The following is a 25,310-nucleotide window of genomic DNA, read 5'->3' on the forward strand; positions in this document are numbered from 1 at the left end:
GAAATGATGTAGTAATAAGATTTGTAATGACATGGTGTACATGTTGGATTGTAGTTTTCTTTTTGTCATCATCGAATCGACAAGACCCGATTTATAGCCAATCCCAACTACGCGGGGTAACTCGACTTAGTGGAGTCGAACTCTTGTGGAATCGGTCGCAAGGTGGTGCTGTAATCACTTGGATTGTAGTTATGAATATAAAATCAGCATATTATGTGTAGCACGTACGAGATCGAACTTGAACCGGATTTGTGGTTATTTAGATTTTTATTAAATTTGTGAATCAACAAACTTGATATATAACTATAAAAACATATGGTTTTTTATGGTTAATTTTTCAACTGTAAAAAACATATAGTATTGCAATAGTGAGGATACGACGCTACTCTTAGGAGCACAGAGCCTTAGACGCACCCCTACACCTCTATACTCGGAGTTACAAGCCTTGATTTTGGCTATGGAGTCTCTTCTGGCGGCAAGTGTTGACTGTCAAAATTTTGAGACGGACTGTGCAGAGTTAGTAGCGATGGTGCAATCCCCTGATCAATGCCTCGCCGTTTCCAATCTGATGGACGATTTCAGTTTGCTCAGATCATCGTTCCCCTCCTTCACTCTAACCAGGATTCCGCGTGCGTCATAAATGAGGGCAGATTGTCTTGCTCGTTCTTCGAGACCTTTAGTTTCTGAAATTTCTTTTGTAAACTCTTACCCTCCGTTTGGGACAACCAATCTTGGAGTACTCTTTTAATTTAATGTTTGGTTAACAAAAAAAAAACATATAGTATTTTTTTAAGATTAATTTTTGTAATCTAAATGAGTTACTTTTTCTTTAGCACTTTATCTTTATTAACTTGAATAAGATACTAAATTCTTCCTGCGGAAAGTGGTGAGGGGTGCATTACCTCTGGGTGAAAACCTGAAAGCGAGGAAGATAAATCCCGAGGCTAAGTGCCCGTTCTGTGGAGAAGAAGAATCGGCAGTCCATCTATTCTTCTATCGCTATTTTGCGGCCAAAGTATGGTCACTTCTCCCAATGCAGAACCAACTTGATCCAGACGACATTGTATCCTTCCAGACCCTCATTGAAAAGGCAAAATGCTTACTTCCCCTCCCACCTTGTGGCATAGGAGACAGACCTATTTTCCCGTGGCTTATCTGGGAAATCTGGATTGCCCAAAATAAACTGATCTTCAACGAATTTACCCCCAACCCAACAAATACGCTAGCCTAAGCTCTTGTAGCATCACGTGAGTGGAACACAGCACAAGCTATACCAAAATTAACCCCCAATACCCTAGCAATGACAAAACATAATAGATCTGATCCCTCAGAGGTTACCTGCAACATAGATGCCGCTTGGCGTGCTGATTCGACTCTTGCAGGGCTATGCTGGATCTTCAACAAGGACAAGTTGGAGTGTCGAATCGAAGGTCAGGCTCAGATGCAAGAGATCATATTCCCACTACTCGCTGAAGCTTGTGTGATCAACCACGTTCTGAGAGATGCTGCTGCCCTAGGGTTCACAACCCTCCATATTGCTTCAGATTCCAAACAGGCAATCAAAGCTATCAACTCGGAGATTCTGTAGAAGGAATTCCATAGGATTCTTCATGATATCTTAGTTCTATCAATTATGTTTAACAAAGTTCGTTTTTCGTATGTATAGCGTAAAGTAAACGAAGAAGCTGATGCATTAGCAAAGCAGACTCTTAAGAACCATGTACCAACCCCGCTATAGTTTGGTTTAATGAATTTGATTTGTACAAAAAAAAAATGTTGTATAGAACTACCAAAAATAATCCAGCCACTGGCATTTTCCAAGACAAGATTATTATCAGAATTAATACTTGGATTGTTTATAGAGATCTTTAAGCTAGTACTACTCTTGGCTTACTGCTGGGAATCAATTTGAGCATGTATTAATCTCAACTCATGGATATCAAATCTATACTTTTTCTTATATCTTTTAATTTGTCTAGTATAGATTTGATATCCATGAGTTGAAATTAATACATGCTCAAATTGATTCCCAGCAGTAAGCCAAGAATAGTACTAGCTTGATCTCTATAAACAATCCAAGATTTTAAAAATACTTATAGGATCGGATCCAATAACAGTTGCATTTCGCGTATTAAAATATAGTGCTTTAATTTTATTTGCCACGTGGAAATACATTTTAAAAGATAATGACGTAATATGACCCGAAACCAAATTATCCCCAAATCAATCAATTTAGGGTTCATAATCACTTTCCTTAGTAACTTAACGGACACTTCACAAAAGCTGAATAGTTTCCGAATCGGCTCCGTCGATGATACAACCAACAATGCTTGCCGTTGACTTGGATTTTGATCGGAAACAATTCCGATGCGGTCCCATGGAGCTTGTTCAAATGATATTTAAGAGATGAAGATGATCATATTTATTATACAAGTAAGGAAAGAGCAACAAATTCTACACATTCGCCAATGTGTTTTTTATTTTCATAATACTTTGGACTTCTCCTCCTAGTTTTATTTGCAGCACATCTTTCTTTACTCAATCTCGCCAAAAGATAAACACACGTAAAAATGAAAGGCAATTTGCGTTGTTTACGTCCCTCTCTACGGCTACCTCTCTTGTGGAGTCATTACTGATACTCATCGGTATCTTCTTCTCCCCTCTCTTTGGAGTTTCATCCATTCGTGAGCTTGATGTCGCTAACTTATATCGGAGCTGTGACATTACGCTCTCTGTGTCTTCTTCTTTAACTTCTCTTGAAACTGCGAAAGGCATTGCTTCCTCAATGATTTCTATCCTGGGAGATACCAGGGGAACATACCTTTCTTCACTTCCACTTTGATAACAACTTTCCCCGACGTTGGTTATTGAATTGGAGCTTGTCCCGCCACTACTACTAGGTGTAGTTACATCAGAACATGTATCCGTACACAAGCTATGATCATCAACATTAGTAGGTACATAGATGAGACTAAAGCCGCACTTGACGACCTTGCAGTTCGTAACCTCTCTTGTGCCATCTGTAACATGGAATTTTAGTGAAGCCTCGGTTGCAACACATCCTATACTATCATCACGTTTCATGAAATGCAACCAGCTGGTGTAGCCAATAAAGACATGATCAGACTTGATCTCGCGGGTTTCATAACTTCCATGTTCAGTCCAGCCTCCAAGAATGCAACTAAACTGGAACAAAGTTCTGTCTTCTTCTTTGAATTCACCACTACATGTAACTAAGAGCCGGGTATTCTTAGATCTGTAGTTCTGAAATGAGACCACAGCACAAAGAGCTATACCGGCAAGCCCGCCAGCATTCCAATGTCGAGGTAGGCTTTGCTTCAACTCAAACCCAACCAATCGGTGATTGAACCATATAGGTACTTGCCATCCCGGAAAGCAGATTCCGATCAGAACATCGAGAACAAATCCCTGAAAAAGTTTGGTATCAACAAGAGAATATGAAAAGAACAAAAAAAAAAAAAAGCATGAATGAAAGGGGAATTAATACCTTTTCATAGCGGGATAGTGCATTTGACATCAACCGGATTTTCTTCCGGGCATAGGATTCGATGCTATTCTCCTCAACTTGGTAAAGTTTGGTACAGTTAGTGAAGATAAATGTGGAGTGTAAATGCTCAGTTTCCGCCAGAAGAGGATCAGAGGGGATGGAAATCTTTTCGAATGAAATGCAGCCGTGTGCATCTAACCATTGAAGGTTTGGTGGAAGCATTGGAACAGAGACAAGCTTCTCGCAGTGCTTCAAGTCAAGCCAGTTTAAATGGTAGAGGTAACCAATGCTCCTCGGCAAGAATCTGAAGTCATTTCTGCTCAAAGATAACCGTCGCACTGACGACAATCCGTAGATTCCACGCGGCCATTCACACAAATTGCAGTTTGATTGGGAAGAAGTCAGGCCTTGATCAGAAGAAAGGCGACGCAAATTGTCAGGAATATTTTGTATGCCTGTTCCGTCAAGCAGTAAAGTCTTCAAGTGTTTCAAGTTTTGGTTAACTTCTGGGAAACTCTTAAATTGCTTTTAGGTTTCCGATTGAATCCGGGAGGCTCGACAGCTTCTTGCAGCCTTTCAGTTTCAGCGAGATAAGTCTTTGGAGGTCCCCTATTGTTGTAGGAAGTCCCTTAATCGCAGTGCCATCTAAGTACAATTCTTCAAGATTCTTTGCAATCAACTTGAATTCCTTAAAGCTTGAGCAGCTGCTGAGGATCAAAGTTCTTAGAGCGACCATGGTTATATCTGGAAGAGAGTCAAGGCTCGTACATCCTCTTAGATTCAGGAACATGAGACTTTCCATGTTCTGTAGCTCTTGGGGAAGCGTCCTCAATCCTGTGCAGCCTTCAAGGTTTATACTTAGAAGCTTAGGAGCCTGCGATAAGCCGGATAATGAGTGCAGCTTACTTGAATGATTCAAATCCAGCCACTGTAAGCTGGATGTATCCTGTGATCCATAAAGAACAATATATCCAGCTGTTAATTATAAAATGAAACATTCTGATTCAGTTATAGCATTGATCTTGGTATGCATACAAGTTTATATAATGCCTTCTCTCCCTCCCATATTTTCTCAATCTCACTGTAAGGCAGCTTGATGTCGATAAGATTCTTTGGGTTAAACTTTTCTGGAAGGTTCTTCTTCGGATATCTAAGCCAGTTAAGATATCGGAGCTCTTGCGGCAGGAACTTGAGTCCCTCAGGGAAGATTAATTTGCAGTCGTCAACCTTACATCCTCTATGACATTGCGAATTGTAGAACTTCAAGTATCTCAGATCATCCATTTTGCTGAACGTGCCACTGTCTAAGGTCATTTCCTTTACTTCGAACATGTCAAGGTAAATGCCTCTGACATTGGTTGCTTCCTGTGAAAACGTAACAAATTAATTAAAATGTAAAGTAGTATAAATCAGGAGTGGCTCATACCTTTTATATACTTTTACAGATTTGTGTAGGTAATAATACAAAGCGTACGTGATCATACTTACCGCTTTGTTCAAGAGAACATCGACAATCTCAGGGTGCTTTGAGAGCCTACGCCCACTTGTTGTATTTTCAGAGGATGCTTGCGAATTCAGTCCCATTGCAAAAGTATACAAAAGATCATTCATCTCGACACGATTACCACTAATGTCGATCAAAAACTTATCAGCTAGATCAGTTATTTCACTGGAATCTCCATGAGCCGAAGAACCAAGCAAACTCCTGACGTAACTCTCATTCTCAAACCTGAAGAAATAAGCAATGTCAAGGAACACGTTCTTGTGCTTCTCCGTAAGCTCGTCGTAAGGTATTCTCAAAACATCTTGAATCGTGTTGCTTGGGCTATTAGCAAGCGCCTTGAGCTTTTCGTTCCAGTAGTTTTTATCTTTGTTGCGAAGCTCACGAGCAAGCAGCTTGAGAACTGATGGATGTCCCCTAGAGTAATCCACAAACTCTTTTGAAAGATCCGTGAAACTTTGCTTGTCGAAACCGTCACTAGCAGAAAACGCGTGATAGTTGAAATGGTTTAGCGCATCGCAGTCACTTAACCCTGGGACGAGATAAGTGTGGTCGACCATTTCGTGAGTCACTGATTTGCTGCTCGTTGTGATCAATATTTTGCTTCCTGCTTTTATCCAGTCGCGTCCACCAAGAATCTTGTCTATCTGACTCTTTTCACTCACGTTGTCAAGAACAACAAAAACTTTTGTCTCTTTTAGTTGAGTCTTTATGTAGTCAAGCGACAACTTGGCTCCTTTTCCCTCTCTCCCATTGTTTTTGCTCTTCCACAATCCGAGCAATAGGTCTGTGTGCAGCGTCTCGTCTAAAAAAGGCTCTTTCTTCTGGCTCACGTCATCTAGAAACATTCTATGCAGGAACTTTTGGCCACATTCACTAAACAGTTTCTTGGCAAGAGTCGTTTTGCCTATTCCAGGCATCCCAACAACGCGGATAACGCGAGTGACATTTTCAGATTTCAACTCCAGCATCTCTTTTAGTTGCTCCACCCTTGTATTTAGCCCATAGAGTTGATGAGATTCATCTGAAGCAGTCTTAGGCTCCGCCTCCGCCTCCGCTTCTCTTCCTCCTCTAGGAAATTCACTTTCTCTCACTCTTTGAGTCTCTCTTCTACACTCTCCTGAATTTTCTTTTAGGATTTTCTTTAAATGCTCCACGATATTTTCAACCTCCTCACCCTCGTCGCTTCCAACAAGAGAGAAAATAACGTCAGCCAATTTTTCGTAGTGTTGTTTACGAAACAAGCTAGAGAATAGTTCGTGTCAAAATGCTTAATAATATAACTAGCTTGAACTATATTTTTTTTTATCTCCCCACTATATTTAAAATATCTCGAAAAGTATATATATATATATATATATATATATATATATTTTACATATTTTATTTTTACAAATTAATTATTCTTATTTTTTCTCTTTCTTTTAAGATCCATTACAATAATAATTTTTATTTATTCATCATCATTAATAATGATGTAAAAGAGTTTATAAAATTCATCATTAACAAGAGAATAACATTCAAAACAATACATTGATTAATGTTTAATGAAATTTTGACTGGTCATATATATAACTACTCAATATAAAAAACATTCAAAACAATTAAAAATCAATCACCAAAAACAAAAGAAAAACAGAATTTTCAAACAAAATCACATATTTTTTGACATACATTTTAAAATTTTAATTTATCATTAATAAACTTTATTTTTGTTATTAAATTGTCATGAATTATATTCTGACATCATTTATATTTATTATTAATAAAAAAACAGCAATAGCTTTAAAAGTTATTGGTAAACAATCATATTTTAACAGTAAAAGCTTTTACAGTCAAAGCATCTACAGCCAAATTCTCTACAGCTAAAATTTTAAAGTCAAAATCTCTACAGCCACAAGTAACAGCCGTTACCAATCAGGGCCATAGTTCTACATAGATCACCCAACTAAGATTATTATTAAAATTTGTGAAATTTCAAAAATGTCATTTTTTAATTATCCCTTCTCGAAAATGCCTTCTTTTCTATTTTCATTTTGACCACTTTTAAATTTTATAGACTATCTTATCCTTATTTGAAAAATATTTAGGTCAACAAAACAAAAAAGTGAATTTTCACCGTGATAGTTTCATCTTCATATAATTGTATCTATGTCGACATCTTGTGTAAGTTTCCCACCATATTTTTTTTGGCGGAAAACATAATACTGTAAATTTTGGCAGAAAAAAGTAATCTTATAATTATTTGGAAAAAATGATCCTACATTTTTGCGCAATTGAGAGATCACATTGGCGGGACATGTGATTCCGCAATGTGATCGCATCATTTATTTTTGGCGAGAAAAATGATCCCACATTTTTTTGCTGAAAATGTGATCTATAATTCATGGCATGAAAATTTGACTCTGCAATTGTTCTATAAGTTTTCCAAAAGTATTTATACGGATTTACAAAATATTTATAAGGTCTTACAAGGTAATTATAAAATTCTACAGTTTATTTAATAGAAATTTTAAGTTTACAAGGCATTTAAAAAGTTTTACAAGACTAAAAAGTTTTACAAGGTACTTATAAGAATTTATTAAGGATTTGTAAGGTTTTGTAAGATATTTATAAAGTTTTACAGAATATTTTATAAAATATTGTAAATTGTTTAATAAAATTTATTCTATAAGTTTTTCAAATGTATTTATACGGCTTTACAAGATATTTATAAGGTCTTACAAGGTAATTATAAAATTCTACAGTTTATTTAATAGAAATTTTAAGGTTTACAAGGAATTTAAAAGGTTTTACAAGTTACTTATAAGAATTTATTAAAGATTTATAAGGTTTTGTAATATATTTATAAAGTTTTACAGAATATTCATAAAATATTGTAAATTGTTTAGTAAAATTTTGGCGAGAAAATTCAGATAGCTGTTTTGAGGGAAAACGGGATCTTGCTATTTTGTGCAAGAAAACTTGATTTTGTATTTAGGGATAAAAATATGATCTCCAAAGTTTGGTGGGAAATTTTGATTCCGTAATTTTGGCGTAAAAATTTGATTCCACAATTTTAGCTAGAAGATTTGATTCTGCAATTTTGATAAATAAAATTAATTCTCTCTTTTAAAAGGGAAACATGATTTAGTGTTTTTTTTACTAGAATCGTGTTTCTAAAATTTTAGCAGCAAAATGTAATTTTGTAATTTTGATGAAAATTTTTGCTTACAACCAAAATCAAATTTTTTAATTTTAATGTTTGGATGTTCTCTTTTTCTATTTTTTACATTTGTGATGTTTTCACTAAAGAATGATAACTTAGTTATTTTGTACATAAAAAAAAGTATTTTAAAAAAGAAATGTTGAATACAGTATTTTTGGAAATATACGTACGTCATCTATAAGATACTTCTTGAAGATATGATAAAAAAAGTTTTTTTTTTCTTTCATGGCTTCTAAAATTTATATAAGATATTTTTAATGTACGTAAAAAAAAAGAGAGATTTTTAATGGATGTAAAAAAAAAAGAGATTTTTAATGTCATATGTTTGTATTTTATACATAAAATATATTTTTGTGATCTTACACTTTAAACAAACTTCTAAATAAGAAAACTAGTTATGAAGTCAATTCAAAACATAAAATATTATGCAACGATGATATGCATAAATGATAGAAGATATTTAAAATAATAACCCAACAAATATTTTTAACTTAAAGATCTGTTAAATCGAAAATACCAAAAACATTGAAATATTTTATATAAAAACGCTGCAACCTGCGTTTAACATTTTAAACATTGTTTTGATTCAGCAGTTTAAAACGTAGACACAGTTGCTGCCACTGCCGCAGCCACAGCCGCCTGCGTCAACCAAACAATCAAGCCCAAGTCTAAAGCAAAGTAGATGCAAGAAGTACGTGTTCATATTATTGTTGATCAACCTAAAAAAATGTTTTAGGGGTTGCCACATTTTTTTTATGTAGATATATAGGTTGTATAAATGTTAATAGTACAAATAAAACTGAATATGTTTTTATTTTTAAATGATTTAATGTGATAGCATATGTATAATATAAATGTTTTGTGTAGTAAATATTACTATCCAATGTATTAAATCTTGTGGAGAAATTAAATGGAGTAAGACATTGGAGAGTAACTCATTTGCATATTGGAATTCTTTTATTTAGTTTTGAAAAATGGAGTAAGACATTGGAGAGTAACTCATTGAAGATGCTTTCTATATCTACACATCGATTTGTAAATAAAAATGATTTTATGCACATCGATTTACTCTTCGTTTAATTTTCCTAAACATTGCAAATAATGATTGTATTATATATCCTATATAAAGTTTTCGTTAAAAAAATATGTACCTATGTTCCTTCACCTTCTTGCCAGTTTTGTTGGCCAAAAACTTTAGAGCCTGTTTCCATGGCTCCTCTCTCTCAGGATGAAGCTTCACTAACTCTCTAAAATTATCACCAAACGTTCCTCTCTGTTCCCTCAGAGTTCGAACATCCACCTTGTAGAACACTGGAAATACCACCAAGGTTCCTGCCTCCACACACTCTTTGATCTTTACCAGCTCATTTAGGCACCATTTTGACTCCGTATATCTGCTTGACATGACCACTATCGCAATCTTCGACTCCTTTATCCTCTGCAAAAGGTTTTCCAGATCTTTTCCCATCAGCTCTTGAGTGTCTATGAACATGTTGATTCCATGCCTCTCCAAGGCTTTCCTCAGATGACTCATGAAGTTTAGTCTCAGCTGAACACCTCGGAAGTTTATGAACACTTGGTGTTGCGGCTGCTGTTGGTGATTGGAGTCGCCGTCAACATTGGAGGAGGATGAAGCCATCAACATTGGAGTCAAGTTGTTTTATTTTTTAGTTTTCTTAGTATAGCACAAAGTGGCAAAAGTTTATTTTCATTATGAACGCTAGTAACAGTTGATAGAGATAGTTGCACCACTGATGTTTTACAAATATGGGAACACGTGAATATATAAGCTAGTATCGCATCCCTACTATAAAGAAATACGCCTAGGCAGGCTATTGGATAGCGATATATAAAGATCTAGTGCATGTACATTTTTTAAACAATTTGGTAGACGAGGTTGGTGAAACTTTTGTTTTTCTTTTTGGTTTATTTGTTGCTGTAGATACCAGCTTTTATTATCATATCAGTTTTCAGAAAGAAAAAAAATCTAGTATTAAATATCTCGTAGAATAAAATCATCAATGGTCACGGTCGGACTTGTACTTCTAAGAATTTGCTATATGGAGTTTGAATATGGGGGACTCAAAATATTGTTGAGTTGTGGAAACAAATCTCAATATAAAAGATGTATGGCGTATCTTAGTGAATTGTGAATGCATATATAGCTGATTCTGTGAACGTATGGTTAAAGTTGTGAACGTATGTTCTATACTGTGAATATATGGTTGATTTTGTGAACGTATGTTCGAGTCTGTGCACGTATGGCTTTCTGAGAACGTTTTTGTAAGGGTTTTTTTCAGCCCATGTTTGTTTGTCGTAGGTTTTTCCTTTATGTATGTATTTGTTGTAGTCGCCTCTCTTTATCAGCGAAGATAAAGAGTGGTAGAGAGAGAGAGAGATTGAGAGAACTTGTATCTCTTGAATTACTTTGATTTTAGTGAAATCTGCAGCGACATAAAGTGGACGTAGCTCTCACGTTGAGTATGAACCTATAAATCTTGTGTGCTTTTTAGTTCTTACTTCTACTTCGTGTTCTTGAGGAGTAAGTAGATCCATAATTCCTATCAAATTTGTGGTGTGCAAGTTGTTCATGTACGTGACGTTTTTTGTAGGAGCCACATAAAAAGTAAGATTGACGCGTTAATTAGCCTGCTATAACACGTCGCTTACACTTATGGGTTAATAAGGCATAACAATACTTGCGTTCACTTCTAGGGGTGAACCTCTCCATTCACCCCCTTATAAAATAACGAAATAAAATCTGTATACATTATTATAAAATTAAAAACTTAAACCGCTTTTTAATAAACCCAAACCGATATATATGAAATCTAAACACTAACCATCTCATTTGTGAACCCAAATCGACATATAATTTCGTTCTACTTGTAAAATCTAAACCCTAACCATCTCATTTGTGAACCCAAACCGACATATAATTTCGTTCTAATTGTGAAATCTAAACCCTAATATCTCATTTGTAAACCCAAACCGACATATAATTTTGTTCTACTTGTAAAATCTAAACCCTAACCATCTCATTTGTGAACCCAAACCGACATATAATTTCGTTCTAATTGTAAAATCTAAACCCTAACCACCTCATTTGTAAACCCAAACCGACATATAATTTCGTTTTAATTGTAAAATCTAAACCCTAACCACTTCATTTGTAAACCCAAACCGACATATAATTTTACTCTAGTTTTAAAAATCTAAACCAAGCCAAATATTTAATTTTCCTTAATTAAAAGTATACAGAATTTGTTTCCTTAATTTGAGTTGTTTTTTAATTTAATTTTTATTTAATTTTTAAATGAAATATTAGATGGAAGATTCTGATAGGCTGAGAGAAAAGGGGGTGAATGGAGAGGTTCACCCCTAGGGGTGAACCTAAGTATTTTTCTAAAATATCTCCCATCGAGCATACTTGTGAACGAAAAATACTTAGGTTCACAGTGAACCTTTGTATTCACCCCCTCTCCTCTTAACCAATCAGAATGCTCTATTTAATATTTCATTTAAAAAATAAATCAAAATTAAATTAAAAACAAAAAAAATTAAGGAAACAAATTCTGTATACTTTTATTTAAGGAAAGTCAAATATTGGCTTGGTTTAAATTTTATATATCGGTTTGGGTAGTTTAGTTTTTACAATTAAAACGAAATTATATGTCGGTTTGGGTTTACAAATAAAGTGGTTAGGATTTAGATTTTACAATTAGAACGAAATTATATGCCGGTTTGGGTTTACAAATGAGATGGTTAGGGTTTAGATTTTATAATTAGAACGAAATTATATGTCGGTTTGGGTTTACAAATGAGATGGTTAGGGTTTAGATTTTACAATTAGAACCAAATTATATGTCGGTTTGGGTTTACAAATGAGACGGTTAGGGATTAGATTTTATAATTAGAACGAAATTATATGTCGGTTTGGGTTTACAAATGAGATGGTTAGCATTTACATTTTATAATTAGAACGAAATTATATGTCGGTTTGGGTTTACAAATAAGATTGTTAGTTAATTTTAAAATAATATCTACAGATTTTCTTTCCTTATTTTATAAGGGGGTGAATGATAAGGTTCACCCCTAGGGGTGAACCCAAGTATTGTTCCTTGTGAACTGCTTTCGGAAATACTTGTCTACTAGTATAGGACCTTTGCTAAAGCGCAAGTTGATATCTTTTTTGTATTTAAAAAATAATTAAATAAATATAGCATATATTGTTATAAGTTCTATATGTTATTTTTTTTTATTTTTTGTTATGAAAATATGCTTATATGTCGATTTGGTATAACTGGTTATTATCTTGTTAATTTGGTGGATATATCTAAATTTTTTGCTCTTATTCTGTAAATTTTTTATTTTTTATCTAAATAAGGAAATGATTTGTTTAGAGATTTGTTAAGATGTGAACCTGTTAGTAAAGAAATGATTTATATATATTTATAATATTATAAATAATAGTTTTAAGTTATGGTATTTATTAAAATGGTAAGCATTTATTATGTAATTTTTTCTAATAGAATGTTATACTTCCGTTTTAAAAGTAGCGGATTGTAGCTTTTTTACTTGGTTGTTGTCTATGAATGATATGGAACTATTTTTTATGCGCCTTCTTAGCACTGGTTGCTCTTAATTGACTAATAGTGGAAAATACTTTGACAAGGACACTTCGCTTAGACAAACTTTTTAGTATCTTAATAACAGTTCCGGTGAAGAAGTTCAATTAAGGATCGGAAACTAGATGATAGTTCAAATTACAGTGTCTTATAGGGGCCAAACTTTGTAGTATATATCAACCACAATATAGTAACATAGTTTATTAGAAAGGAAATCCCACATGCATGATCCTATATAGCTCACGGTTGTAGCTACATTATCATGCTCTGGGGCAGTCACACCGAAAGGAACTTAAGATAGAATATATAACCCGCCTCGTACTATTGGCTTATAGCATTTGAATGCACTATCGAATCGCCCGGCCATATATAGCTTAGTCATTAATTAGCCTAATGGACTTCTCGCATAATATATTTTGTTTTAGCGTTCTTTTCTCTTTTACTGAGTATTATTTTTATGTCGTATGTAGCTTTGAAATCTGTCTATATGGCTGAATGATTTAAATTATATAATTGAATCTCTTATATAGCTGTATTTTTATTTACAAGCTGAAAACATAGAAACACACTTTTGCGTTAGCTAATTATTAATCTCGCAAATCTGTAGACTATCATTGGTCCTTGTAGATCGACCACGTAAATAATACACTACCTTGCAGTTAATTATAATTGCACAAGAGAAATATTTTTTTCAAGGGTGTAAGAGAAATCCCTCAAGAACTGGAAATCGTCCCACTATGTACAATCATTGACCAAAGCCTTCTCGTTGGCTTGAGCTTCAACTTCCCTCTTGTGGAGGACTTGGTGACGCTCCTATTATGGTTTAACCTACGACCATCGAATATTTTTGATATGTCATCTTGGCATCAGGGTCGGTCGGTCATGAAATTTTTAGTGCGTTATACAGTTACATGATATGTATGTGGTCAGGCTGGCTCTACGTGTTGCACTTTTGTTTGTGTACTGTACAACCGGCCCTGTAATTTTCTAGTATTCTAACTGCTCGAAGTGAGTTCACAAATCGAATTCCGAAAGGATACAATCAATTGTGATAAAGAAATACCAATAGTTTATATATTATGAACTAAATTACTAAACCCAACTATTCTTTTACAGATTCTTAACATGCCAATAGAACGTAAGTTAGGTAACCACGTGATCAAGCATTAAAAAACAAAAAATCAAGACTAATAACCTCAGTGAACAGTGTTGAACTCCAAACTTGTCCATGTGGAGGTTTTAACCTACGAGCATCGAATATGTATACGATTAATCAGTAACGGACAATTATTAGACAATGCGTTCAATAAATTAAAACCATGCCGTATATAAAAACAACTAAAGCTCCATTTTTTAATATTCTTTTTACGGAACCCAACAAAACGTAATTTTACCTTTAGTTTGTAGTTTTGTATCATCGAATGTTTAGTTAGATTACCATGTGAATTGTTATGAAATTAATTTTGAATTTCGAACAAGTAACTGGCAAATTTTCCTATAGACTATTTGAGATTCCTCTGTGGATTAAACCCTGTCGTCTTTTGTCGCGTTAGAGAGGGAAATTCATTTTGATTATAATATTGTGTTTACAAGAAGTTTAACCGGATTGTATTTGGGAATAGTAATTAATTAACGGAACGTTACTATTCATATATGAAAATGATGTTGATATGTTCAAATTAATCTTAGAACTACTATCTCAAATTAAGAGATCATTGTAGTACTTAGGAGTTGAATTCCACAAAAACTCAAAATTACACAATAGACTTAATAATTTTTTACTTATGCTAAACAGAATAATCTATATTTAAAAAGTAATGCAAAAATAAATTAATAGTTGTGTAAATTCATATGAAAGAAAAGTTAGGTTTAGGGAATAACATCAAGAAATTATGGAATATCAAATCAATCAATAAATCAGGATTCAATTAATTAAAATCAGACCATGAACTCTAAACTCTATTGTAAAATAAATCAGTTTTTATTGTAAATATAATCTAAGTTTAAAACTCGAAAATCTAAATTTCTTTGCAAAATCCAAGTTAAAAACCAGCTTTGAAAACAAGTTTAGTTTATTCACAAAATTACAAAATTAAATCTCTGTGTACAAAATAATGTTTCTCATCAAAGGTTTTTGTCAAGAAAATCAACTATATTCTGATATCAATTTATTTTCCTAGGTTATTAATTCTAGATGATCAATCAAAAATTAATATGAAGAACAACCAAAGATGAAGATCACAGAAGAATATGAATCCTAAGATATCAACAGATCTAATAAACCATAAAACCCTATGAAAATCCCTAAACCTAACAAGACGATTATTCAGACATAATCAATTAAAAAACAAAATATCTTCTGAATAAATTGCATAAGAAAGAGTACAAAGAAATAGGGAGTTCGAAATCACTCTCGACAGGGTTGAGTTCTGACTTGCCTCTCCAAAGGCTCTCTGGATCTCTCTCTCTCAAAAGTTGGCAGAAAATAAAGCGTGAGGATTTCTAAAACCCTAAAATCCTATCTATATCTCTCAAAACACGTCAGGGACTTAATATTGTAATTAGGAAAAATTTTGGGGTAACTTTGTAAATCTTCAGAACTTTGAGAAACTTGGACTCGTCTTGGTACGAACACTGCATCGATCGACGCCAACACGTGCATCGGTCGATGCATCCTTCTGAACTTGTATCCAAACTTCACAAACAAAAAACAACCTAAAAAGCAAATCAAAGACTCAAAAAGCACACTTATATCATGATTAAAATACCGTAAAAACCATGATATATCAAATCTCCCAAACTTAGCCTTTGCTTGCCCTCAAGCAAAAAAACAGCTTCACCTGTGAAAGAGGTTTGAAAACGTGGAACTTTGTCAATTGCAGGTAACTGTTTTTTGCACTCTTCATTGCCGCACTCTTCATCGCCTTGAACTTCAAAACTTACTTCTTATACTATATCAATGAGACGCATCAACATTCCTTACTCAAATCCCACAATCCTTTAGAATCTCTGGTCTTACCATTATTAATCTCATTACATAAATTTGAACAAATAAAGGCGAGTTCTTACTATGAGAATATTGATCAGTGGCATATGTACTCTCTTTTTGCCAAGACATTCTTCATACATCTCCTTTCTTCTCCCTTTTCTCACTTACAAGGAGTTAGTTTTTCCCCAATTTTCTAGGGTATCATTTTTTATCAGCCCCTTGCTCTTTTTTTGTTTTTATGCAGGTTTCCATTAGATTCGAAAACGTAAAATAAACTTGGGGATCGGATAGATGCTGAAATTCTGAGTAGATTAGAGCTTTGAATCGCCTAATTCAGTAAAGAATCAAAGGAGATACGATCAAAAGAAGTTGTGTTCGCGATTTGGAGAAGTGAAGACCGGAGAAGATGAAGTCGGGGCTTTAAACGCGAACTAGGCTTAAGTTGCATCGAGCGATGCAATGCTGCATCGGTCGATCCAACCTCTGGGTTAATACTTGGCTTCAGTCCGGCCTAACAGCAACTCTTTTTAAATCAAAAACCCAAACCCATTAAGCACTGCAACGAGCGATGGACATGTACGTCGATTGATGCAGTCTCTTCTTGTCACGATTTCCTAAAACACGTAGAACCAAAATCAAAAATTAATATGTTACTAAAATACTAAAAGAAGAAAAACATAGTTAGATCCTATCAGTGGGTTGCCTCCCACTCAATGCTTGTTTTAAGTGATTAGCTTGACTTGGCAGCGGATTAGGCAGAAGGTGCATCATCCAAACGCACAATGTGGCCGTCCGATATCTCAATTTTTGCCTAATAATGTTCTGCCCTCTATCCATTGACAGTGAATTTCTCTCCCTTGGAGTTAAGCAGCCAATAGCTCCATAGGGTCGGACCTCCTGGAAAGTGAATGAACCAGACCAACGAGAACAAAACTTACCTAGAAACAGATTCAAGCGAGAGTTTGATTGTAGGCTTTTCACCCAGGGTATCAATTCTCTATGCAGCTGTAGTACAAAGGGTTATCAATCCAAATGATGGTTATGCTAGTAGATAGAATGCAATAAGAACAATGCAAGTCAAGCCAAGCAATGAAAGGGATTTTTTCTAACAACCTATAATGAGAAAAAGTAAAAATAATGAAACAAAGAACTACTCGACCGAGGTACATGATGCTGATGATTGAGTACCGGATCGAGTAGGTGGTTGGGTGACAAGAAAACAAGAGCAAGATGATGAACAACTCTAGGCACCACATGATGTTGATGATCAAGTACCAGGTTGGGTTGGAGGTTGAGTTAAAGATAAAAGGTTAAACAACCAAATACGAAAGCTCCTAAGGATGGGGGTAGGTTCATAAGTATTTCTAATCAACCTAGAATGTTTTACAGGCCTCAAGCAATCTAGAAAATGAATTTCTAATCCTTGCTAATCCACTCTCGTGGTAGAAACAATCAATCCTAATCACTCTCTTAGCCAACTCTCGTTGGAGAAACATGACCAGGTAGGCATTAAAATCTAATTTATTATTGTCAAGAAACTCTTTACACATCTAATCTATTAGGCTAAGGGGGTGTTATTGAACAATGTATCTTAAAGGAATTTGATGGATTTTGCAATCCAGCGTTATTCAATTAGGTATTTGAAAAAGTACATTAAAATCTGTTGTTATTGGATTATGTATTTATTTGATGGATTTTAGAATACGTTTAAAACACTGTTATTCAATGTCCATTGGCTTTTGTGTCATTTTAGATTTCAATGTATTTCACTCCAAAAAGATGAACAAACACAATCCGACATATTTCTCAAGTATTTCTATCTCTCTATTTTTTTTCTCTCTTTTCAAAATTGATTCAGGAGATTAATGTAAGAATTAATAAATACAAGATGGCTCTGACCAAAAGACCACCGTTTTCTAATCCTGGACCTTATTCAAACAAAAAAAAAAAGAAAAAAGGGAAGAAAATCCAGTGTAATCATGTAAACTGTAAATTTGATTGGCAGAATCAGATCTGAGGATCTGCAAACAATGTTATTATTTGAGTTAATTAATAAAAATGCCATGAACAGTAACTTTTTAAAGTCAAAATGTCACTTTTTTCTTTTCTTTTCTACAATGCCACAACTTTAACTTGAAAAGATGTAAATGCCCCTCGATAAATACTATGATGTTGATAGACAAGATACGAATGATAGACAAGTGGATGATAGACCAGATGACGATGATGGACAAAATGTAGATGATGGACAATATGCTGATGATCAACAAGTGCGGATGATCGACAATATGCGAATGATAAACAAGATGTGGATGATGGACAAGATGCGGATGATAGACAAGATTATATGGAGAAACCCAATCCTCCACATCATCTTTTGGTCCACCTTGATCCACATCATCCACTTTTGGTCTATCATCCTCTTTTGGTTTATCATCATTGACATCTTTTGGTCCACCATCTCGACTACTTTACTATTTTTGTCTAATTATCTTTCATAGACAACTTATCTTTAATAATATGGATAACTAATTTGAACTTGTGGACAACTTCGTTAATATAATTCTCATAGACAAGTTATAAAAATGAAATTCGTGGACAAGTCTATAATTTCCTCTAATAACTTGTCCATCAGATCTTGTCCACGACAATCACTCTCTTTCATAGAAGGGTATTTTCATCTTTTAATCACATGTGAACAGTAAAAATGTAGCATTTTTAGAAACATGAAACAAATGTGGCATTCTCCAAAAGTTTTTTTTAAAATGTGGCATATTTGGCAAAAGTCCCTTATTATTTGTTGGACATGGGCTGCGCCCAATATGCCGCTCGGCCCAACAAGACTCATTAATTGTGATTTTGGCCCGACAAAATTGGAAGCAAGCCATTAACAATCCGCAAAGGGCAATCTCGGGAATTCACGATGAAAACTCTAGGAAACTCTAGGTCAACAATCGCCTATAAAAGGAAACATCACTTATTAGGATCACCAACCTGACTCGCGTACAAGACCCCGAGAGCAATATTTTGCGTCTAAAACCGATATTGTCTTTTGTATAATTCATTTCAGCTTTCGAGCTCTTCATTATTGGCTTGTTAGTTTTCCTGTGAACTGACAAGCTCAATCTTAACTCGTGTTAGTGACGACCTCACGTTTTTATCGTTAATAAAAGAACCAGCTTCACTCTTTCCCCAAAAAAATTTTATTTACTTAGTGTTGTGCAATCCCCGGTACAAACATTATTAAAGATGTTTGTTCCTCTTGTTTTTGTTTCATCTGATTGAAGAACATGGGAGAAATCACAGAGAAAGGAAACCCTAAAAGATTGATATTCCATCTCAGATCTGAAAAATCAAAACCCTTAACGATTGAATCAAACAACAAGAATCTCCAGCGGAGATCCACTGCCATAAAACAAGATAAAACCCCAATCATATCATAAACCAAGAAGAAACCCCAATCAGATCTCCAACTCAGTCTGAAGACCAGAAAAGATTGCCACGACATGTTTTTGTTTCATCTGACATGGTTAACAACATAATTATGAGTAATTTATTTTATTTTTATTTAACTTCAATAATAAAAAGTCAACTAGTAATGACTTTCAAATCTATTAGTAATGCCATTCAAATCCACTAATAATGATAACAAATTCACGGTAAATGCATTATAAGTTGAAGTCCACTAAAATCCACTAGTAAGTGAGTAAATCTCTGGCATTAGTTGGTTCAAGCATTTCATCGAACACCTCTTGTTGCGGAAATGCCTAGAATTTAGTCTCAACTTCTCTGTCTGAAACTAGTATTAAGAACACCAATCCAGAAGGGAATTTTATAAAAAAAAATCAAGTTAAAAAATCTTAATCGATTAAGAATACTTACTAACCTATCATATTCTTAGAAACTTTGATTCACTACTTAGATCTCATCACAATCGACATAAAAGCATAAACGAACAAGAATTGCATAGAATAAAAGTAGATAATGTATTGAAAAGAAATAAAACGTAATACAGAACCAATGTAAAATAGTTGTAAATATAGAAAAATAATAAATCCTAACAAAGGTTGTAAGAAAGTAAAAATCGGCTCTCAATCTCTGTTAGTAGCTCTCGTTTTCTCTCTTTGTCATAAGTGGCCTCTCTTGGCTCGAAAATTAGGGAGGGTTTATATATGAAACCCTTTGACCTAGCCGAAACAGCTGTCATCTGAAGTCCTACACGAGGCTAGGGTCGAGAACCTCCTCGGGTTGGGCTTCGGGTGGTTCCTCTTGAGCTTAGATCTGCTTGTTCGGGTTAAGGCCTCGGGTTGTTCTTCTTGCATGATCACACCTTCAGGTACATGCTCGGGTGACTCCTCATTGTTACTTTTTTTAAGCCCCAAAGCACCTGTTTTCATCCAAAATGCAACAATGCAGCAATGCAACATCCTAAAACACCTAAATGCAAATATTTAAGGTTAAACACCTAAAAATGCTAAGGTTAGGCTCTAGACAATGCAAAAAATGACTAAAAGATGCCTAAAAAGGTGTAAAATAGAGAGACATGAGAGTTGTTCATAAGTACCTGATCATTAGGCTTAAAGTTTCTGGAGATGAACTTCTTATCATGATAAGCTTTGGTTCTCTCTTTGTAAAGCTTAGAGTTCTCAGATGCATAATTCTAAGCTCATCCAACTCATTCAGCTGAACCAACCTCCTTTCTGAAGCAGTCTTAGAATTAAAATTCATCAACTTAACAGTCCAGACTGCCTTGTGCTCAAGCTCCACTCGAAGACGACATGCTTTCCCATAATGCAGATGGAAAGAAGTAGTGCCAAGCAGTGTCTTATACGCAGTCCAATATGTCCAAAGTGCATCATCTAACTTAGCAGCACAATCTTTCCTTGTAACACTCACCGTCTTCTCAAGGATATCCTTAATCTGACTATTGGAAACCTCCACTTGACCACTTGTCTGGAGATGATATGGAGTAGCTACACAATGTTGAACTATATACTTTTTTAACAACTTTTCAAACACTTTATTCATTAATAAAGTGTTTACCTCCATCATTGATAACAATCTGATGCACTCCATACCGTGGAAAGATAATGGTCTTAAAAAGCTTAAGAACCACAGCAGAATCATTTTTAGGACTAGCAATTGCTTTTTACCCTTTTGGATACATAATCAACAAATACAAGGATATATTGGTTCTTATAAGACGAAGGGAATGGTCCCATAAATCAATGCCCCAACAATCAAAAACTTCAACCTCAAGAATGAAATTTTGTGGCATCTCATGTCGCTTACTAATTTATCCCCTTATCTGAAAAGCACTACAGCAAGAAACAAACTCATGAGCATCCTTAAACATTTTTGGCCACCAAAACTCAGCTTGAAGAACTTAGACACCATCTTGAAAGTAGCAAAGTGTCCAGCATAATCTAATCCATGACAGTGAAACAGAACATCAGGAACCTCAGTCTAAGCTAGGCATCTCCTGTAAACCCTATCTGAACAATGCTTGTACAAGTATGGCTCATCCCAGTAATATCGTCTAAGTTCTCTCAAGAACTTCTTCTTAGCATAACCGGTAAACTTGTCTGGTTCTATCTTTGCAGCCAGGTAATTTGCGGTATCAGCATACCACGGTTGACCTAAGCAGCCACAGCAGCAACGTCTTCATCAATCTCACAATCTGTTGCTTCCAAACATGTGCGTCAATTGATGCACTCTCAGAGTTGTATATGTTTCGAGACGCTACATGGATCAATGCACTATCTGTGTCGATCGATGCACTCTCCAGAGCTTGTGAAACTTCATGAGACTTCAGCAAAACTGCTTGGGAACCAACATCAACGAAGTAGACATCCTCTTCCGGAAGAGAATCATGGATTGGAACATCATCTTCTATCCGAATCCGCGATGAATGATCGACTTCTCCATTCTCAGTCCTTTTTTGGTCCTTTACTTCATGATATGTCTGTATTTTGCATCTCCTTAGCCTGTATTTGTCATGCCTTTAGCTAGGACAACTAGTTGTTTTGCATCATTTTAGAACCTCTTTCGTACATTTTGCATGTTTAGGAAGTTTCTGCATCATTCTTGCATACATTGCGCATTTCGGAGTTTTTCAGGTGTTTAGGAGACGTTGGAAGCGCACACAATCGAGCTGCTCCTCACTTACACAATCGAGCGCTCCTCACTTCCTAAACCGAGCCCTCCTCACTTCCTAAACCGAGCCATGCTCCTCACTCCCTCAACCGAGCCATGCTCCGCACTTCCTAAACCGAGCCCTCCTCAGTTCTACAATCGGGCTGCTCCTCACTTCTACAACCGAGCCATGCTCCTCACTTCCACATTCGAGCGCTCCTCACTTCTACAACCGAGCCATGCTCCTCACTTCCACATTCGGCTGCTCCTCACTTCTACAACCGAGCCATGCTCCTCACTTCTACAGTCGAGCCCTCCTCAGTTCTACAATCGGGCTACTCCTCGCTTCCACAATCGAGCCATCACTCGAGCCACCGGTCTAGGGATTCAGTTTTTAACGTCTTCATGAAAGTTGTAGAGAATTGAGTCATCTTTCCAATACCGTTTATTTCAAGCCAATCGGAGGTGTGGTTCAAGAGTTATCATCGTTTTAGTGGATACGTATACACCCAGCTCGAGCCACTTTCACAGACCATGCTCGAGCCATTTTCACTCACACCACTAGAGCCACTCCTACTCATTCCACTCGACCTCACTCTAGGGAGAGACGACACACGACTCGACCGCACATGTCAGGAAGACGTTCCGTCTTATGCGCTTCGGGAGATTCCCAAACCGACGCTTCACCTTGTCGTTTTAAGTTTTAGGGATTTACATGTTTTTTTACTATAAATACATTTTGTTAAATCTTGTTTTGGATATCTTAGTTTTTATCTCGTTTTGTTCTTAAGGTTTACCTAGCCTCCAAAAAACGTTCTGAGACTTGTATTTCCGATATCTTTGAGATTATTGAGATTTTGCATCTGATTCCTTTTACAAAGTTGTTCACCTTATTTTTATCCACCTAATGATGCTTGATTCAATGATTTATGTGTTTGCATGCTTGATGATGAATTTCGGATCTGAGTAGTGTAGTAGTTCTTGAGGATGGGATAGATTAGGTGGAAGATCTTAGGATGTAGAGTGTTTAAGCTTTGATTGTATGACTCCCTTCTGGACTAGAATTAGAAATACTAGTTTCTCTCTGATCAATTGGAACTAGGTTTTAGACATCTCCGCACCCAAAAGGTGTTCGATGAAATGTCTGACCAACTAGTGCCAGAGACTTACGTTCCTAGCCTAAGAGATTAGTTGTCTAGGATGTTTGTTGACGTGAATGAACTTGTTTTTCATGCCATGCTTGATCATGTTTCTCTAGCGAGAGCTAGGATTGGAAGTGGTTGAGTTTGAGTAGCTTTTGTCAAGAGATTGGATTAGCTAAGAAGTGATGCTCATTATTTAGGGATGGTTTGCTTGTGACATGTTAAACACGCTATAGACTAGGATACTCCACCGACATCAATTACTCCCATCCTTAGGACTTCTTTCTTTCTGATTTTTATTACATTCCCGGAACTGTTTCGTTTGTTCATGCTTAGAATCGTTCTCAGTTTCTCTCATTCTTGCTTGCTTCTTGTCATACATTTTCGTTTCTGTTTCTGTAATTCATTTCATTTTGTATTTTGACCATTCTAGGATTGTTAGAAAAACTCTCTCTTGAATTGGCTTAACTTGTGATTGCTTGATTGCATCTTGAGTGACTAGCATCATCCCATTTGGATTGACACCTTAAGTATTACAACGCATAAGGTTAATTGAACCTACTAGGAGAAACAAAAATCTTAGTATCAATTTGGCGCCGTTGCCATTTGGGAATCGTTTTGTTACATTTAGGATTTCAAGTTTTGCAAGATTAAGTTCTGTTACACAATCAATCTGAGTACTAACTTGTTTTGGTTGTCTGCTTGTTTGTTTTGCATCTCAGATACCTGTTGATTGCAACCTTGCATGCACACCAGATCAAGAGGGCATCAAAATCTCGTTCCTGTTATTGACGAAATCAATCGCTTGCAACGCCCACGACAGGCTCGTCAACCCACTGATCATCCCGCACAAGTCACTATGGAACAACAGCATGAACCACATCAGGGACCGCGAAACATTGGTGCTGGGGATGCCCCGAACACTCATACTCATCGTGCTGGAATCGTCCCTCCCGCAGTGCCGAACAACAACTTTGAGATCAAAAGTGGTCTGATCACCATGATCCAAGGAAACAAGTTTCACGGGTTGCCTATGGAGGATCCACTCGACCACTTGGACGAGTTCGACCGTCTTTGTGGTCTCACCAAGATCAACGGCGTGAGTGAGGACGGTTACAAGTTGCGCCTCTTCCCATTCTCCCTGGGAGACAAGGCTCATCAATGGGAGAAAAACCTTCCCAAGGGATCAATCACCACCTGGGATGGCTGCAAGAAGGCATTCCTGGCCAAGTTTTTCTCCAACTCTCGAACAGCACGTCTCAGGAATGAGATTTCCAGCTTCACTGAGAAGAGCTCAGAATCATTCTGTGAAGCATGGGAGCGTTTCAAGGGTTACCACAGCCAGTGCCCACACCATGGTTTCAGCAACGAGTCATTACTGAGTACTCTCTACTGTGGTGTCCTTCCCAAAATACGTATGCTGCTTGACACCGCTTCTAACGGTAACTTCCTGAACAAGGACGTCGATGAAGGTTGGCAACTGGTGGAGAATCTCGCTCAGTCCGACGGCAACTACAACGAGGATTATGACCGCACATTTCGCGGCGACGCTGGGTCTGAAGAGAAGTACAAGAAGGACCTCAAGAATGTAAATGAGAAGCTTGACCGTATCTTGCTGAGCCAGCAGAGGAGCGTCCACTTCGTCTCTGAGGACGACCCTTTCCAAGTTCCAGATGGGGAGGGTGAGCAGAGTGAAGAGATCAGCTATGTTCAGAATCAGGGTGGCTACAACAAAGGTTACAACCCCTACAAGACGAATCCCAATTTGTCTTACCGAAGTACCAATGTTGCTAATCCACAAGATCAGGTGTACCCTCCTCAACAACAACAGCAAGGGCAACAAAAACCTTTTGTGCCTTACAATCCGGGATTCGTTCCAAAACAACAGTTCCAGCAGGGTTACCAAGCTCCCTCGGGACCACCGCCAGGATTCCGCCCTCAACCAGTTCAGCCTACACCAACTCCAGATCAAGAACTGAAGCAGATGATGCATCAAATTCTTCAGGGTCAAGCTAGCGGTTCCATGGATACTGCGAAGAAGTTCGCTGACCTAAGTCAGAGGATGGAATGTTCCTACAATGATCTGAACGTCAAATTCGAAACTCTGAATTCGAAGATAAGGTACATGGAGGGCCAATCGGCTTCTACTTCTGCACCAAAGCCTGGCCAATTCCCAGGTAAAGCTGTTCAGAACCCCAA

General features: G+C 36.2%; 1 non-coding gene and 1 pseudogene across 2 annotated transcripts; both read right to left on the bottom strand.

The window, feature by feature from the left end:
- Positions 1-2,510: 2,510 nt before the first annotated feature.
- LOC104771727 (disease resistance protein RPS4-like) lies at positions 2,511-9,973 on the bottom strand (annotated as a pseudogene). The gene is made up of 5 exons (XR_015592655.1): positions 9,369-9,973; positions 4,997-6,194; positions 4,559-4,873; positions 3,509-4,454; positions 2,511-3,429 (listed from the first exon to the last, which is right to left on the bottom strand). The product of XR_015592655.1 is annotated as a disease resistance protein RPS4-like (transcript).
- Positions 9,974-24,366: 14,393 nt separating this feature from the next.
- Positions 24,367-24,473, bottom strand: LOC147919735 (small nucleolar RNA R71). Its single transcript, XR_015594204.1, has one exon. It is a non-coding gene; the product is annotated as a small nucleolar RNA R71 (small nucleolar RNA).
- Between the last annotated feature and the right edge of the window lie 837 nt (positions 24,474-25,310).

The sequence above is a fragment of the Camelina sativa genome, chromosome 20 (genome assembly GCF_030686135.1).
Source record: "Camelina sativa cultivar CO46 ecotype springtype chromosome 20, ASM3068613v1".
Classification (NCBI taxonomy): Eukaryota; Viridiplantae; Streptophyta; class Magnoliopsida; order Brassicales; family Brassicaceae; genus Camelina; species Camelina sativa.